Source organism: Salmo salar, chromosome 01, assembly GCF_965601325.2.
Source record: "Salmo salar chromosome 01, fSalSal1, whole genome shotgun sequence".
Classification (NCBI taxonomy): Eukaryota; Metazoa; Chordata; class Actinopteri; order Salmoniformes; family Salmonidae; genus Salmo; species Salmo salar.
The window spans coordinates 83415342-83421341 of record NC_138291.1 but is presented as its reverse complement, the minus strand read 5'-3'; positions in this window follow the sequence as shown (position 1 = coordinate 83421341).

Sequence of the window (6000 nt, the reverse complement as noted above, 5' to 3'; positions counted from 1 at the left end):
ACAACATACGCCTCTGCCTGTAATATTTGATTTTGGGCTGTAATATTTGATTTTGGGCGGGGTCAATTTTACCATTCGAGCTGCTTCAATCAACTCTGCCTCACGCCCCACACCACTACAGAGCTAGCTTCTTAGCTAGCAGTAAAAAGCGTTAGTGTTATTAGCCTTAGCCTATTTAGCTAGCAGGAACCAGCTAATCTGCCACTGCCATGATGGATATCAGAAATTGGCCTCGCCAAAGTACCCAAACAAAGCCAAAGAAGTGCATTGAGTAGCAGCAGGATCAAACCACTGAGGCTGTCACAAAGCCCAGCAGCAATGATGCTACTGAGCTCTAGCTAGCTCCGCGTGCAGAGTTTTCAACCTCTTCCACAAGTGCTGCCAGGATAATGGCTGCACAGCCCCCTCCACCTATGGCTGTTCCTTATGATCTTGGAACAGAGGAGTCAGCCTCTAGAATCCTACCCTAGTCCCAGGTTTCCTGTCCAAAAACGTTAATTTAACAGCAATTGGTTCATAGGAAGAGAGTGGCTGGAGTACTCGGTTACTGCAAATGCTGCATTTTGTATCCCATGTCGAAACACTTTTTAATGATGGGTAGCTGGCAAGAAATCACATGTATGTGTCGGCGATTGTGGACATTGAGTTACTTGTTTCAAACCAGCAACCACTGAGGGGGACTTTGGACATGATAGAGTCAATGGGGGAGGGGGGCAGTGGACTTTTTCCGGCCCTACGGATCATAATAGGACAATTATGCAATTGGTATAGTTAATATGTAATGAAATTCCGTGTACACATGAAGACACTTGAAAGGGTGAAATAAGAAAGTAATTGTTTGTTGAACTGATCGGCTCTGATATCCAACTAATGGCGATTTATAGATTGAATAACTAACCGATCACTGTTTGTATTATTCTTTCATGATTTATGATAAATAGTTACGAGCCTAAATTACTCACCGACGATTCCTATTGACTTATTAATTAACTGGATTGTTGAATTCCCTAAATGATGTTAACAATGAATGATTGTTATGATTAGATCTTTGTGATGATGGATTTGATTGGATACACGTTATTCTGTTTCCTTTGTTATGCAGCACAGACTACTCAGTAAATATACCACTTTATGGTTAAAGGAATTTCTGCCTCAGTCTCATCCATTCCTCTGTCACCTGACCCGTGACCACCTGTTCACCCTCACTGTCAGTCATCCTACCTGTCCAGCTACCCACACAGATTCCACTAATCTTTCAATGGTCCTTCGAGCCGGATGATGACGGAACCAAAGACGGGTCGAAAGGAAATGGAGGGGGAATTGTCTCCACTGGAAGGAGGGAGAAAGGAAGAGAGAGCAGCGGAGGGAAAGGTCCTGGAACAACGAAAAGGTCCAGGAGCTAAGCCTAAAGTAACAAAGGCTTCATCCTCAACCACCAGTAGTACCAGGAGAACCAGGCAAGCACCTGGTTATCTTAAGGATTATGTGGTTGAGTTTCCCACATCCAAGGGCAAGCCCACCAGAGCTCAAATTGGTGCTGGATCAGCTGTACGTTTCAGCCATCAACCATCCCCTCTGGACCAAGGACCAGAAACTGCTTTGGGACGGGAAAGTGGTCTACAGGAAGAACCTATGGAGGAGGTAACTCCCACCGCACAGGTCGACCAGCTTCCTGAGACCGGATCCGCTCACCCATTAACTGAAGGGAAATCGTCGAGGCACTCTAGACGGAGTGAGAGTTCGACCAGTGGATACCCCTTTGGATGTGGCCATGGCAGCCGCCATTCACTAGCCCTCAGCGAATCACAGACCGCTGTCCTACAAGAGAGGATGAAACTATTAGCGTTGGAGGAAATTGAGCGTCAGATTGAGGAGGAACGACAGGCTGACGAACGATGTCACCTATTGGATGTGCAAGCCCGTAGAGCTCTACAGGAAAGAGAATTCATTGCCAAGGACCTGGCACAGCAGCGACGGCACCGTCAAGCAGACCACTCCGCAAACACCCTCTGTGCCAGTGACAGAAGTTAGCTTTCCTCCATCTGGACAAAGCATCACTCCTTCGCCTTTCCGCCAATTACCAACCACGGCAAATCATTCCTCTCGTCCAGGGCCTGGACCAGGCCAGTCCTCAGATGGCAGGTGGGAGGGCTCTCACCCAATTCCGGCTGCCACCCATGGAGGGTCTGGGACAGTAGGGGACATGCCCAATGAGGCCACAGTGGGCTCATCAGAAGTCCCGGGTTTATCCTTCACGCAACCAGAAGATGGAGCCAACATTATGAAACTGCTAGTAGCCTCAGCCTATGGAATTCCCAGACCCAAACTGCCATACTTTGAGAGTGGAAAGGAGAGTGAATTTGTCCTTTTGGAAATGGCATTGGAGAGCCTACTGGGTATTCACAGTCATCTGTCAGAACGCTACAAGTACCAAGTACTAATGGATCACTTGCGGTTTCCCAGTGCATACAAGCTGGCCCAATCCTTTATGCACTCCGCAATACCATACACTGCCGCTCTCCAGGCCCTGAAAGCGAGATATGGTGAGCCACGCCAGCTAGTCCAGAATGAACTAAACAACATCCTGAACATGTCTCCAATTAAAATGGGAGACTATGCTGCCTTCCAAGAGTTCTCCCTGGCTGTCCAATCCCTGACCTCGATGCTCCAATCCGTTGAAGGAGAAGACGGGAACGAGCTGAAATGTGGCTCCCACGTGGACAGGCTTCTTAGCAAGCTTCCAGCGTCCCTCAGAGACAGTTTCGTTGAACATTGTTTGAACAAAGGCATCCTGAAAGAGGGCTTGAGAAGCACCTATGCTCTCAGAGACCTGGCCGCATGGTTGCAGGTGAAAGCGAGGGCGAAGAGCATCGCTCACCAGGCCACAATCTCAGCCATAGTCTACGGGGGAAGGAAGGAGTTTGAACGCCAGGAGGGCCAGAAAAGGCCAACTCCCACTACTATGTACTTAAATAGTGAAGCTGGGGAGGAACCCGGGAAGAAGACCCCTCTCAAGAGCAAGAACATCAAATTTCAGCCTTACTGCCCATATTGCAATAGTAAGGGGCACTTCCTTGGCTCATGCCCCAGGGTAAAAAAGCTCACTCAACCTCAATTGAAGGCTTGGATCACTTCAGGCGAGCGATGCTACAAGTGTGCCCGTAGCCATAAGGCGGAGACCTGCACATTGAGGAAACCCTGCAATCGCTGTACGGAAATCCATCTCACAGTGTTGCATGATGTAATTCCCCAAGCACAGAAAGAGCAGAGTATGCTCATGGTAGGAGCTGTAAAGGAGCTCTACCTCGACCAGCAGAACCGGTCTCCAAGGGTCATGTTGAAGGTGGTCAAGGTCACTCTGTGGAGTGGAGGGAGAAGTATTGATACATTCGCCGTTCTAGATGATGGGTCTGAACGAACAATCATTCTCCCGGCGGCCACCCGACAGCTTAACCTGGAGGGGATCCCCGAGACCCTTAATCTCAGGACGGTGCGACATGATGTTATCCAAATGAAAGGCTCTGCTGTGACCTTCAGCATTTCCCCTTCAGGAAACAGGGACGTGACCTATACTATCACCAATGCCTTCACGGCGGATGGCCTGAATCTTGCAGAGCACTCCTGCCCGGTAAGTGTTCTACAGAAACAATATCCTCATCTCCGAGGATTGCCTCTTCCTAGCCTGGCCAGAGTAGCTCCACTTATCCTGATTGGGTCAGACCACCCACATCTCGTCACCCCGACTGAGCCTATACGAGCTGGACCAGAAGGCGGGCCCGTTGCTGTCCATACATCCTTGGGTTGGGCTGTGCAAGGTCCAGCCCATTTACTTCTCTCCACCCAAGCTGTACAGTCACAGCAAGTCCTCTTCACCAGAAGCAATCCAGCTCCATCCCCCTGTCCAGCTACTGACCTCCTTCGGAATGTTGAGATGCTATGGAAGATGGACACCTTCTCCAACCGGAAGCTACAGGAGGTCACTCGCTCTAAACAAGACTCCTATGCATTAGACCTCCTGGAGAAGCGCACCACCACCACTGAAATGGATGGCGTTCGGAGGTACGCAACCCCACTGCTACGGGTGCCCAACCATCCTCCTCTGGCAACAACGACGCGGGCTGTACTCCCACTATTGCGTGGAACGGAGCGACGCCTGGTGAAGAATCCTGAGCTTGCTGAAGTTCATAACCGAGAGATTCATAACCTTGTAAAGGCAGGCTATGTCACCAAAGTGACAACTCAAGAAGAGGGAAACGCACTCGGCGAATCCTGGTATCTCCCTCATCATGTTATCCAGCAACACGGTGGGAAGTACAGACTTGTCTTCAACTGTTCATTCCAAGCTGCTGGTCAAAGCCTGAATGACTGTCTACTCCCCGGACCAATTTTAGGTCCTTCCTTGCTCGGTGTCCTTCTCCGGTTCCGGCAGCACTCTACAGCCATCAGTGGAGACATCAAAGCCATGTTTCATCAGATTCGTCTGCTGCCTTCCGACACTACACTGCTCCGGTTCATATGGCGAGCTATGGAACGAGACGCAGAGCCCACAATCTATGAATGGCAAGTACTCCCATTTGGCACCACCTGCAGTCCTTGCTGTGCCATATACGCTCTGCAGAGACACGCACGGGAGCACCCAGACAGTGACCCAGAAGTATGGGATTCAGTGGAAAATGCCTTCTATGTGGATAACTGCTTACAGAGCCTCCCATCCACGGCTGAAGCGAAAGCACTCCTTCACAAAGTACGGAATCTCCTGTCCAAAGGGGGATTTGAGGTCCGACAGTGGGCGAGTAACAGAGCGGAGGTTATCCAGCACCTCCCACCGCAAGCCAGGTCTAGTAACAGTGAACTATGGCTATCGCAGTCTGGCGCTAACCCACAAGAGCCCACTCTAGGATTGAGATGGAGCTGCATACCGGATACCCTGGGGTACAAGCACCGCTCCGCCCTGAGTACCGAAACACCCACTCTGCGCACCATCTATCGGACCCTGGCCAGTCAATACGATCCCCTTGGGTATATTCTGCCATACACAACCCGGGCCAAAGTCTTAGTCCAGGACCTGTGGCAGACCAAGAGGGACTGGGATGAACCGATCCACCCGGCTGACCTAGTGGAACGATGGATCTGTTGGGAAACAGAGTTATCGGAGCTCTCTGAAGTCCAAATGCCAAGATGTTATGTACCACCCTGTGCTGACCAACTGGGATCATGCCTGGAACTGCATGTGTTCTGTGATGCTTCAGAGCGAGCTTATGGGGCGGTTTCCTATCTAAAAGTGGAGGATAAGGCAGGCCACATCCATGTATCCTTCGTCATGGCCAGGTCCAGGGTCGCACCCAAGAAGCGGTTGTCAATGCCTAGGCTGGAACTCAGTGCTGCCCTTTCCGGAGCCCAGTTGGCATCAACCTTGCGAGCCGAGCTCACCTTGCCAATCCAAAGGGTCATATACTGGAGTGATTCAACTACTGTATTGACCTGGCTCAAGTCGGAGTCCTACAGGTATAAGGTGTTCGTCGGAACGCATTGCGGAAATCCAAGACCTAACAGAAGTCCAAGACTGGAGGTATGTTGACAGCGTAAACAATCCTGCTGATAACGTTACTCGTGGTAAAACACTTAAGGAACTGGCCCATCGCTGGAGTTTGGGGCCACCATTCTTGTCCCAACCAGAGAACGAGTGGCCGACAGCCCCCAGGCGTGCAGCCCCTCCGCAACCAACTGAAGCTCATGAGTTAAGGAAGTCCACCCAATGCTATAGCATCTCTATGGAACCGACAACAGCTCTCCCTGACATGACACAATCCCAAACCCTGCCGGATCTGATCACCGCCACAAACCAGACCTCAGATGGGGTGGCTTCCATACCCACCTCCCTCGCGGCAGAGACACTACTCCTCCAGCATGCACAAGCAGTTAGCTTCCCTGAGGAGCTAAAACCTCTGAAAGCCGGTAGGGAGGTGGCTAAGGACAGCCGTCTTCTCTCTCTGGCCCCAG